General features: G+C 39.7%; 1 protein-coding gene across 2 annotated transcripts in view; it reads right to left on the reverse strand.

Annotated features, from left to right (window-relative positions):
- Positions 1–13,460, reverse strand: part of CCDC81 (coiled-coil domain containing 81) — an 87,391-nt gene that overhangs the window by 66,696 nt on the left and 7,235 nt on the right. The gene's annotated exons all lie outside the window — the stretch shown is intronic.

Below are 13,460 nucleotides of genomic sequence, written 5' to 3' on the forward strand. Positions count from 1 at the left end.
GGCGGGTCTCGAACCCGCGGGCTCAGGCAATCCACTCACCTCAGCCTCCCAAAAGCGCGGGATTACAGGCTGAGCCACCGAGCCCAAGCTGTCACTTCTCTCTGCTGCTAGTGCTCTGTGGGCTCCCTGCACAGTCATAATTCACTATCTATCTGCTGTGTTCTGTAAGTAACAAATATGTCTACTAATATTCTGTCTAAAATAATAACTTTTTAAAACACACCTTTGAGAGGGGCCCAAGAGGCTTTACTTTGAATTAATGCATACACTTTGCATTATCATCTTTGAATAACTGGAGGGAGGCCTTCTATGTTAATTTTCTTGTTCAGAGCTGTGTTCCCAAAAACTGGTAGAAAAATAGGTAGTTGCCAATAACTAAAGTATTAATGAGCACATGAACATAAAATCAAGGTATAACTAATATTTAGAAATATAGAAAATTATGTCTGTGTTGATATAACCATTCCAAACCTAATCAAGTGGTTATTAAAGATAATTTCCATTTTGGAGCTCTTGGCAAATCAAAAGAGAATTAAGTTTTAATTCTCAAAATAAAAGACCAAGAACAGTAACATTTACCAACTAGCCACTTGGGCTATAGATACAGTTGGTGACAAAAGGCCAATTATTTCCCCACTTTGGAAACTACTAGATTTACTGGTATAACTTTTTTTCCTAATGATTTAAATCACTAGCTGAAGCAGGGTTATAGCAGTCCTTTAATTCCAGTGTATCAGGGTTATAAATTTTTTTTATGATATGCCAGGAAGGGGTAGGTTTGGTGGATGAGAAGTAGCAGTGACTCTCATGAATAACTGGGAACAAGTTTGGTGATGGAAATTCACTCACCTAGCAGCAAAATTAGGGCTCCCTGCCACTGTGAGCATGAGGGCCAAGATTCTGCCCCTCACTCTAAGTCATGGATGTATACTTTCAATAATGTCCCCAACTCTGCCCAACTTACTCCATTCCCTGCTCCTCTCCGCCCCCACAGCCAAAAGGATTTTACTACTGGCTGCTAAGAACGAAGGTCTTTCAACCAGTCCTAATTCTATACTGAAATAAAATTGTCATCATGACAAAAGTGTTGTTAATTCATTAATAAATACAAAATCTCACTATATAGATTTACATGGAGAAGTTTCAAAGTTACTAAGTCAAGGCTGTTAAACGTACGACTCTAAAAGCCTTTTACCTAGACTCATGATATACAGCCCATAGTTCAGGAAAACAATCTACATCAAAGAGGAAATAATTTAGTCAGGACCAGGAGAAAGTACATAGTTCGCAATCAAACTCTAGCGAAAACACTCAACTGAGCTTAATTGAAAATAGAGGACAGGCTTTATTTCATTTAGAAGATATAGTCAAGTCCACTGTAATGTTTTACTCCATAAAGTCTAATAGGCAAAGTTATATAAGAGCAGAATTAATTATTCTAAACTAAAACTTGCTATTTCTCACTGAAGAAAAAGGAAAATATGCATATCATTCCTTTTAGGAAGCTTTAGGCCCCTGCAATTGAATTGAAATAGATTTGGAAATCTTACAGACTGTGATTGCTAAATTTGATTTTTTTTCTTACTTCCTAAAGTGTCAGAGAGGGTATCATTAAATCTCAAAATGAAAATAATTTCAACCCAGTCTCAAAAGCAAATTGAATAATATAATACTTTTATATTTTAAAAAACATTGAGGTTATTATTTATTTTAATAAAACACTGAAACACCAAGAATCAGCATTATAAAGAATTAATCCCTAGATATACTTCCTATATTCAGTTCAACCTTCATTTGACTTCAAAATCCTGAACATTTTATGCCTTCAAAACCATATTTTTAAACACAGTGCCAAGTAGCAGGAATACCATATTCATATATGATTAATATAAAAGAGGACTGTGCCCATTATATGTAAATTATAGAATAATATATGCTTGACAAAGATATTAATGCCAAAAAATAAAAGACAAGTTGCCTATATTATAAAACTTATCTTCTAAAATTAACATACTGGCGTACAAACAGAATAGAATACTAAAGGATGGTTTGGACAAAGAAAATATTCCCAGAGCATAGTTCAGTGGAAAGAGCAGGGTGCTGCATGTAAGACCTGCAGCCTTCCTGCCTCCATGGACTCAGTAGTTTCATCCAGTTCACAGTAAAATGATGACAGGACCATCTAAGCACTATGATTACACATACAGAAGCAGCAGGGATATACAATGATGAAAATATACAAAGATGAAAGTTAATTTACATGTTTTGCTGAAGTCTGAAGTTCATCTTTATCTTTTTAGCAATGGATCATATGTAAAAGCTAATAAATTAACATTGGCTTCTATCATTCAACCAATAAAGCCCTTGCTGAAGTCACCAATGGTCTCCCTGTCAATACATTCAATGAGCATGTTGAATATTCATCTCTTCCGCCTCCTCTGCCGTGTCTAGCACTGTCGATCACTTACTTTCTCCTCTTTTAAGCATCTCCTTTTGCTTTTTTCTACACTACGCTCTTCTGGGTTTTCTCCTACCTCTTGGGCCATTTCTGCTCAGTCTCCCTTGCAGGTTTGTCCTTCTCAATTCAGCCATTAAATGTGGACGGTTTCCAAGGTGCAGTCCTAAGCCGCGATCTCTTTTCATTCTACAATCTCTACTCAAGCAGACACATCCATGCCCAGGATGATTTCTTAATTATTTACAAGCCCACACTGCCCACACCACCCTCACTTTGAGGTTCTGGACCTGTACATCCAATGGCCTACTTGCCGAAAATCAGGATCTTTCTTTTGTTAAATCTTTTCCTTTACCTAGGTTTCAATCTCAGTGAATTGCACCACCATCCATTTAGTTATATGGTCCGGAAGTCATCCTTGAGATTTCCTTCCTCCCTCACCCCTCATATCCAGCCCATCACCAGAATCTGTAGATTTTACCTCCAAATAGCCCTTCAGTTGGTTCATTTCCACTGCTACCGATGTGGACCAAGCTACCATTTGCTCTCACCTAAACCACTGTGATTAGGCACTCAGTCCTCCAATTCATTCTCCAAACAGCAACCATAGTGATTTTTTTTCAAAATACAACTGATTGTGTCATTCAAGTTCTCCTTGATGCCCCAACTCAAAACACTCAATGGCTTCCCAGTAGGCAACTTTAAGATGGACTCTCAAGGCCTTGCATAACTTGAACCCCTGATCTCTTCAACTCTACAGCCTCCTTAAGAATACAATCCAATCAACCTTTTTATTTTTAATTTAAGAGATAAGTCTTGACCTTTCACCCAAGATTGAGTGCAGTGGCACAATTACTGCACTCAAAACCCTGCAGCTTCAAAGCCCTGGGCTCAAGTGATCCTTCCACCTCAGCCTCCAGAGTAGTTAGGACCATAGGCATGTGCTACTGTGCCAGCTCCACTCCCTTTCAATTGCTCTGTCATACCATATTCCCTCCCAACAAGAGTTTTTGCTATTGTCCTTTCTACCTTATCCCCACTCTCTACTCCTCTGAATCATTTCACTTAATTATTCATTCTTCATGTCTCTGCTCAAATTATCCCTTCTTTCACACTTCTTGGCACACATCCCCATCCTCACTTCTATTAAAAGTTCTGGTGTGGTGGCTCACATCTGTAATTCCAGCACTTTGGGAGGTGGAGATGAGAGGACTGCCTGAGTCAGGAGGTTGGAGACACTGGCCTGGGCAAATAGGCGAGACCTTGTCTCTACAGTAAATCAAAAAATTAACCAGGGTGGTGGTGCACACCTGTAGTTCCAGCTATTTGGGAGGCTTAGGTGGAAGGATTGCCTGAGCCCAACAGGTGGAGGCTGTGGTAGCTGTGAGCATACCACTGCACTCTAGCCTGGATGACAGAGTGAGACGCCAACTCAAAAAAAAAAAAAAGTTTGCATTAGACTTCCAGTGTTCAGTTCTGCATGTAAGGAAATTGCCACACCATCCTAATGAATAAAAAGTTGGACAGACTGAAAAATCAACAACTCTTCTTGAATGCATAAGAGAGGGAGGACACACAGCAAACTACTGCCCCTAAAATTGGAGAGACAAAGATAGGGGTAACAGCTTCCTGAAACAGAGATTCAAGGGAAGAAAGGGCATCAAGAACCAGTGCTAGGGAAAGAAAAATTGAACTGTAATTGACAAATCGCTAAAGGCTCAATGTGGATAATGCCAAGAGCTAAAAACTCCAACAGGACTTGGTCATAGTCGGGGTCCCACAATATTGTCAGATTTACTTCCACGAGCTCCACCAGGTTCCCACAGGTAAATATCCAGATAAGTATGAGAGAAAAAGCATCTATGCTTTTGGCAGGGGAAAGAAAAAATTGGTTCCATTTTGAAATATGCCAGAGCACTGTTCTTAACAGGGACTGCCTTCAGGAGAAACAAGTTTATCAAAGCCTCGCCTGTTAGGGAATCATCAAAGCCTACCTGAGCTGGAAGAAGGGACACAACTCCAGTTTGCTCTAGCCATTCTGTTCCACATAAGGGGAGAGAGTAAAACCCGAGAAACATTTGTGAAGTCCACAGTCCAGAGGCACAGGCTTACTAAAATCCAACCGTTGGACTACAGAATGCTTCCTCTTCCCCCATGCCATACTTCCATGTTACCAAAGGCCCATTTATAGCAATTCCTTTTACTCAGTACATCACATCCAGCTATCAAGAAAAAAATAATAAAAGGCAATATAAAGACACATAGCAAGCATCAGAATCAAGCATAGTAGGGATGTTAGAATTATCACACTGGGAATTTAAAACAACTATGATTAATATGCTAAGGATTTTAAAAAATAAAGTAAACGGCATGCAAGTACAGATAAGCAATGTAAGCAGAGAGATTGAAAACCTAAGAAAGAAAGAAAAATGAGAGATCAAAAACACTGTAACAGAAGTGAAGAATGCTTTTGATAGACTTACTAGCAGACTGGACATGGCTGAGGAAAGAATCTCTGGACCTGAAGCTATATCAGTAAAAACTTAAAAAACTGAAAAGGAAAGAGAAGACTGAAAAAAAAATCCCAAAACATCAAGAATTGTGGGGGAAATACAAAGATGTATATTTATAATGAGAATACCAAAAGGAGAAGAGAGAAGAAATATTTGAAACAACAATTAAAGAGAATTTCACTCAAATTAATGTCAGACAAATCACAGACCTAGGAAGCTCAGAGAATGACAATGAGCAGGATAAATGCAAAAGAAGAAGGAGGGAAAGAGGAGGAGGGAAGAGCGGGAGGGGGAGGAGGGGGGAAGAGGAAGAGAGGAGGAGGGAGGAGGGAAAAGGAGAGGGGAAAGGGAAGAGGAAGGAGGAGGAGGAAGAAGAAATAAAAAAAGAGAAAGAGAGGCAGAGGGAAAGAAGGAAGAATGGAAGGAAGGGAGGAAGACAGGCTATTTTTCAAACTACAGAAAATCAAAGAAAAAAATTCTGAAAGAAACCAGTAGGGGAGGGGCGACACTTTACCTATAGAGGAACAACAAGAATTATATTACACTTTTTCTCAAAAGCCATGCAAGCAAGAAGAGAGTGGAGTAAAATATTTAAAGTGTTGCAAGAAAGAAAACACCAAACTAAACTTCTGCACCCTGCAAAATTATCCTTCAAAAGCAAAGGTGATTTGTTTCTCTGACAAAAACTGAGGAAATTAGTTGCCAGTAGACCTGCTTTGTAAGAAATGTTAAAAGAAATTCCTTAGAAAAAAAGAAAATGATATAGGTCAAACACTCACATCTACCTAAAGACAGGAAGACCATCACAGAAGGAATAGGTGCAGGTAAAATTAAAAATTTATTGTTTATTCTTTTTGTTCAATAGCTTTAGGGAGTACAGATAGTGTGGTTACATGGTTGATCTGTATAGTGGTGAAGAAGCCTGAACTTTACGTGTAACCACCACCCCCACCTGTATACATCGTACCCAATAGGTGATTTTTTAAAATCCCCCCACTCCTTCTCCCCTCCTGCTTCTGAGTCTTTTATGTCCATTATATCACTCTTAGTCTATGCCTTTGCAGATCCTTAATTTAGAAAACCTTACTTTTTTATTCTTAATTGACCTAACAGATAGCAGTTTATCCAAAATAATAATAAAAATAATGTATTCAATTATATAAGCTTATGCATATATTATATTTATTTAAGTATGTTTATACATAAGTGAAATGAATGACAGCAATGATACAAGGGATGGGAAGAAGGAATTATGATTATTGTTATTATAAAACAACCACACTACCTGTAAAGTGACACAGTGTTATTTGAAAGTGGACTTGGATTAGCTGTAAGTATATATTGCAAACTCTAAGGCAACCACTAAAAAAAGTAAAAAACAAAGAACAAGAACAACTGAAATGATAAGAAAGGAAAAAATGGAATCATATTAAATGATCGATTAAAACCACTAAAACCACAAAAGGGGCCAGGTGTGGTGGCTTATGCCTATAATCCCAGGGCTTTGGGAGGCTGAGGTGAGAGGATAATTTGAGCCTAGGAGTTTGAGACCAGCCTGGGCAACATGGGGATAACTCATCTCCAAAAAACATTGAAAAATTAGCCAGATATGGTAGCATGTGCCTGTAGTCCCAGTTACTCAGGAAGCTGAGGCAGAAGGATCACCTGAGCCCAGGAGGTTGAGGCTGAGGTGATTTGTAATCATGCCACTGCACTCCAACCTGGGTCACAGTGAGACTTCAATTCAAAAAGAAAACACTCACACACACACACACACACACACACACACACACACACGCGCGCGCGCACACGCACACATGCACACACACACAAGGGCCTGACATGGTGGCCCACACCTGTAATCCCAGCACTTCAGGAGGCTGAAGCAAGAAGATCACTTGAGGTCAAGAGTTCAAGGCTTCAGTGAGTCCAGATCACACACACAAAAAAAATTTAAAAACACACACATACAAAAGACAGAAAAACAGTGGAAGATAAACATAGAAACAAAAAACAAAGGCAAAAAGAAAATAATAACAAATATGAGAGATATTAATCTGGCCATATCAATGATCATTTTGAACATCATCTAAATGTACCAATTAAAAGACAGAGATAGAGTGGACAAAGAAACAAAATCCAACTACATGTTGTATAACAGAAACCCGATTTACATATAAAATCATACAGATTAAAAGTAAATATGCCATGTAAACACTCAAAAGGAAGCAGGGATATCTATATTAATTTCAAACAGAGCAAACTTCAAATCAAGGAAAGCTGTCAAACATAAAGAGGGGCATTAAGTAATGATAAAGGGGTCAGTTCTTCAAAAAGACATAACAATTCTTAATTCATATTTACCTAACAACAGAATGTCAAATTACATGAGATAAAAGCTAATAGAACTGCAAGGAGAGATAAGTGAATTCATTATCACATTTGAAGGCTTCAGCAGCTACCCATCAGAAATGAGCAGAGCCAGTAGGCAGAAAATCAGTAAAGACATATTTGAACCCAACAGCTTCATCAATCAACTGGACATATTAGGTTGATGCACAAGTTCATAGCATGTGTTTTTGGCATGGCATCATTGCAGTTTTGGGAGTCTGTTTATCACTTGTCATATGGGTGACAATGTTATGCTTGTGTCTATGCCTTGCATTTTGCAAATTTGAAGAGAGGTAGTACTATTCATGGGCTAAAGAAGATGGAATGTCAAGTGGAAAAAAAAAAAAGCTTCTGTTTGAGTTTAACAAAGGAGAAAAGACAGCAAAGCCAGCTCAGAACATTTGTGCCATGTACAGAGAGAATGACATGGGCAAGCATGGCGAGAAAATGGTTTTGTGGTTTCGAAGAGGGTCACTTTGACTTGAGTGAGATTCTCCATGTCCAGGAAAACCATCAGGCTTTGTTGAAGACCATTTAAATGCTTTAATCTATAATGATCCATGTCAGTCAACCCAAGAATTAGTAAATGTGATTAACCTTGGCCAGTCAACCTTTGTACAACATTTGCATTCCATGGGTAAGCAAAAAATGTTATGAACTTATGCATCAACCAAATAATTAACATCTACAGACTTACTTCATCCAACAACAGCAGAATATACATTCTTCTCAAGGCCACATGGAACATTCACCAAGACAGGCCACATTCTGGGTCATAAACACAGCACATATAAAAGGATAGAAATCATACAATGCCTGCTTTCAGATCACAGTGAAATTAAACTAGAATGAATAACAGAAAGATAAGTGGAAAATTCAAAAATATGTGGCGATTAAACAATATGCTTCTAATTAACACAAAGAAAAAAACCTCAACAGAAATTTTAACACGTTTTAAACTAAATGAAAATGAAAGCACAACTTATTAAAATGCACCCAAAACAGTTCGTATAGGGAAATTTATAGCATGGAATGCAGAAAAGAAACCTGGGATCAGTGACTCACACCTATAATCCCAGCACTTTGGGTGAGGCAGGGGTACAACTTGAAGCCAGGAGTTCAAGACCAGCCTGGGTAGCATCAGAGAGACCCCATTTCTACAAAAGTTTAAAAAGAAAAAAAAGCCAGGCATAGTGGTGCAAGCCTATAGTCTTAGCTACTTGGGAGGCTGAAGTGAGAGTCCAGGAGTTGGAGGCTGCAGTGAGCTATGATTGTGTCACACTCCAGCCTGGTCCTGGGAGATAGAACAAGACCCTGTCTCTAAAATAAAAAGAAAGCCGGGCTTGGTGGCTCAGCCTGTAATCCCGTGCCTTTGGGAGGCTGAGGTGAGTGGATTGCCTGAGCCCGTGGGTTCGAGACCTGCCTGGGCAGCAAGACCTCATCTCTACAATAAATTAAAAAATCAGCTGGGCGTGGTAGCACATGCCTGTAATTCCGGCTACTGGGAAGGCTGAGGCAGAAGGATCACTGGAGCCCAGCAGGTCGAGGCTGCGGTGGCTGGGAGCGGCCACTGCACTCCAGTCTGGGCAACAGAGTGAGACTCCAACTCAAAAAAAAATAAAAATAAAAATAAAAAAAAATAAAATAAAAAGAAAAGAAAAAAGGTCTAAAATCAATAAACTAAGTTTCTAATTTAGAAAACTACAAGAATTAATCCTAAAGTATGCAGGCAAAAAGAAAAAAAATACTAAGAACTAGCTGGACATGGTGGCTCACACCTGTAATTCTAGCACTTTGGGAGGCTGAGGCAGGAGGATTGCTTGAGGCCAGGAGTTCAAGACTAGCGTAGGCAACAGTGAGACCTTACTGCTGAAAAAAAAAAAAAAAATCTAGCTAGGAATGGTGGCATGCATCTGTAGTCCCCGCTACTCAGGAGGCTGAAGTGGGAGGATCACCTGAGCCCAGGAAGTCAAGGCTGTGGTGAATGTTCATGCTACTGCAACCCAGCCTGGGTGACAGAGTGAAACTCTGATTAAAAGAAAAAAACCTAATCCTGAATTGTACCCCCATCTTTAAAATAAAAATTTTTTAAAAATTGGAGAACTCAATGAAACTGAAAACAGAAAAGAAATAAAGAAAATCAATAAAAACAACAGCTGGTATTTTTTCATGATCAATAAAATTAATAATTATCTAGTCACACTGAAGAAAAAAGAGAAAGTACATAAAGTACTGATATCAGAAATTAAACAGGAAATCACTACAGATCCTATGGACAAGAAAAGGAATACTATGAACAACTCTATGCGCACAAATTTGATAACCTTTGATAAAATTTGATAAAATTGATAAACCAGTTCTTTGATAGACACGATTTGATGAGAAGTAAAAGACGATCTTAATAGGCCTATGTTATTATAGAAATGGAATTGAGAGGACTTGCAGCAAGATGGCGACGGGGCAGCTCAGTCTGTGAGACCCTCTACAGAAGAGAACACAAAGAGACTCTGATTCTCTCCCCCGAGGCTGCAGATCCCATCATAGGCAGCCTGCTCTTCACATGGAGCTCGGCCGTAGACTTCACTGAGGCATCACCGTGCTCTGGGCAGCTACTGTGGCTGCTGCTGCCACTGCCCCTGCAGCCGCAGCGGCAGCAGCCATTCCATATAGCACCGCCAGTGCCTAAGCCACCGTCTCTGAGGCAGCCATTACACATGGCACTGCCTGGGCCTGGAGGTGAGCTGCTGTACTGCTGCTGCTGCCGCTACCAAGGCACCATGCCACATAGCACCACCAGTGCCTGAGGCAAGCCACAGCCGCCACCACTGCCAAGGCAGCCATTACAAATTTCACGGCCTGTGCCTGAGGCGATCCACGACTTCAGACCTTGAAGCCCCTGCGAGCAAGATCTGCTGAGGTCTACTACCCCCGTGATGTCCGGCCAGGCCGTATGTCTCCTCCCGTGGGCCTTGAGGCAATGTCTCCCGCCCCTTAGGGGTGGGCGAGCAGCTGCGATAAAGACCATCTGGAGCAATGGGATAGCACCACCTGCTGGCGATTCAAGGTAGCCACACCGAAAGGGGGAAAATGGAAGCCTGACAGACACCAGATCTGAGTGGTGAATGGGGCAGTGGTGAACTGAGTGATGATCTGAACTGCCCTTCACAGCGGGCCAGGGTCAACGGACCCTAACTGTGAACAAACATACCAGCCTGAAAAGACAGCTAGAAATCAGAGCTGAAAGGACATTCGACTTAAACAAAAAGTCTCAGAGTATGCTTGATTGAATCTGTTAGTCTACTGACTTGATTCTATTCCTTCTGTTTTGTTACCCCCCCTTTTTTTCTCCTACTTTTCCCTTCTTTTCTTTTCTCTGTAAACCCCATTTTTATATAGAGGAATAGCGCACGAATAAGGAGGTTGGTATGCTTGTAAGTAACAACGTTGTATGTTTTAGGTTTTTTTTTTTTGTATGGGAGTTGGTTACTTTGTAGCCGTGGTCTATTGTTTTTTATATGTTTCAATTTTTGACTCTGTCTCCATTTGTTGGTACATTCCTCTGTATTCACCCTTACTCCTCTCTCTCCACCCCCCTCATCACCCCACTGTCTGCTCCATTCTCTTCCCTCTGTTAACCTCATTTTATTTCAGGGAGTAAACCTACAACCCCACTACATGGACAGATTCCAAGGCAGTGGGAAGTGGGTTTCAGATTATCCACACACCTGTCACCGGAAACCAGGACCAGCAGATAGATTTTTAATCACAGCTCCCCCTTAAGTAAATCTCAAAACTGCAAAAAGGAACACCCCCAGCCTACAGTGCAACTCCAGAATTGAACAAAGTTAGAACATACACAAAGAAGAATAGGAAATTGAACAAACAGAAGTAAAAACAACCCCTCCATCCCTGAATAACAGAATTAAAGAATACAGTGATGTGGAGGGAAGGAAAAAGTAGGGAGGGGGAAAAACCGCACAAATGAAGAAAAACAAAAGGAAGAATATAGGGCTCACACAGACCCCTGGGAGGACAGACACTGAGAAAACAGACTTTGGAACACAAACAATGAAGAGCCCCCAGAATGACTGGTCACATGAACCAAACCCAGATATCAAGACATTAATAGAGAGAATTTTAAAAATTGAGGAGAAGCAGGAGGAAAATAGGAAGGAGCTGATGTCAGAAATAACAGCAGTAAAGAATACGGTGATGGAAATAAATAACAAACTAATAAGCATGGAAAGCAGAATTAGCCAAGCAGAAGAAAGAATCTCAGAGCTCAAAGACCAAAACACAGAACTAACCCAAACTGTCAAAAACATAGAAAAGAAGCGCAGAAAGACAGAACAAAACCTTCAAGAGATGATTACTTCAAGAGACCGAACCTAAGAGTAATTGACCTTCCTGAGGCAGAGAGAGAAACAGAGGCCACACTGGAACAAACATTTCATGAAATCATTCAAGAAAACTTCCTTCATCTCATCAGTGATGCAAAAATTCAAACACAAGAGATTCAGAGAACCCCTGCAAGACAACAAATAAGAAGACCAACTCCCAGACACATAATAATTCACCTAAACAAAGTATAAAAGAAAAAGTCCTAAAGCCAGCAAGAGAAAAAGGTCAGACTACCTACCAGAGAAGACCAATTAGAATAGCAGCAAATTTATCTACAGAAACCCTCCAGGCTAGAAGAGCTTGGAGCCCATTCTTCAAAGTTCTAAAACATAAACAATTTCAACCGAGAAAAACCTACCCAGCCAAGCTAAGCTTTATCAGTGAGGGAGAATTGAAATCTTTCCCAGATATCCAATCCCTAAGAACCTATGCTGCCACCAGACCACCTCTACAAGAAGCACTTAAGAGAGTATTGAACACAGACAAAAAGGAGAAAAGAACAATAATGTTCTTCACAAGAGTACAGGCAAAAGATTAAAAACACACATGAACCAACTCCAGAACCAAAAGAAAGACAACACACAAACAGAAAGAACAACAACTCTGTAAGAATATTATGATAGGGATCAGCTCTCACATTTCAATAATTAGCTTGAATATGAACAGACTAAATGCACCACTGAAAAGACATAGAATGGCAAAATGGATAAAATACCACCAGGCAACAATCTATTGCCTTCAAGAGACACCTCACCAGAAAGGACACTCACAGATTCAAAGTAAGAGGATGGGAAACAAATTTTCAGGCGAATGGAAAGCAAAAGAAAAGAGAAGTCATGATATTAATCTCAGACAAAATACCCTTTAAGCTATCAAAAATCAAAAAAGATACAGAAGGCCACTACATAATGATAAAAGGTTCAATCTGTCAACAAGAAATATCCATCCTAAACATATATGCACCCAACATAGCAGCACCAACTTTCATAAAGCAGCTTCCAGGTAAAATAAAAAAAGATATTGACTCCAACACCATCATAGCTGGGGACTTCAATACCCTACTCACAACCCTCGACAGATCATCAGGACAAAAAATCAGCAACAAGATCCGAAATCTCGATGTAACTCTTGACCAAATGGACTTAATTGATACCTACAGAACACTCCATCCAAAGACCACAGAATATACATTCTACTCATCACCACATGGAACGTACTCTAAGATCGACCACATACTTGGCCATAAGTCAAGTATAAGCAAATTTAAAAGGAACCAAATTTTACCATGTACTTTCTCAGACCACAGTGAAATAAAAATAAACATTAACACCAACAAGGTCCCCCCAAAACCCACAAAGACATGGACACTAAACAGCATGATGCTAAACAACTCCTGGGTCAATGATGAAATCAAAACAGAGATTAAAAGATACCTGGAAACAAATGAAAATGAAGAAACATCTTACCAAAATCTCTGGGATGCCATGAAAGCTGTAGTAAGAGGGGAATTTATATCCCTACAAATGCACATGAAGAAAATGGAAGGATCATAAATTAATAACCTAACAAGCCACCTAAGGAAGTTGGAAAAGGAAGACCACCAAAACCCTAACTTCAGCAGAAGAATCCAGATCACCAAAATAAAAGCCAAAATCCAGGACACAGAAGACAAAAAGATAATACAAAAAAATCAAGAAACA

This window comes from Carlito syrichta, unplaced genomic scaffold (assembly GCF_000164805.1).
Source record: "Carlito syrichta isolate Samal-C Ts95f unplaced genomic scaffold, Tarsius_syrichta-2.0.1 Scaffold112660, whole genome shotgun sequence".
Classification (NCBI taxonomy): domain Eukaryota; kingdom Metazoa; phylum Chordata; class Mammalia; order Primates; family Tarsiidae; genus Carlito; species Carlito syrichta.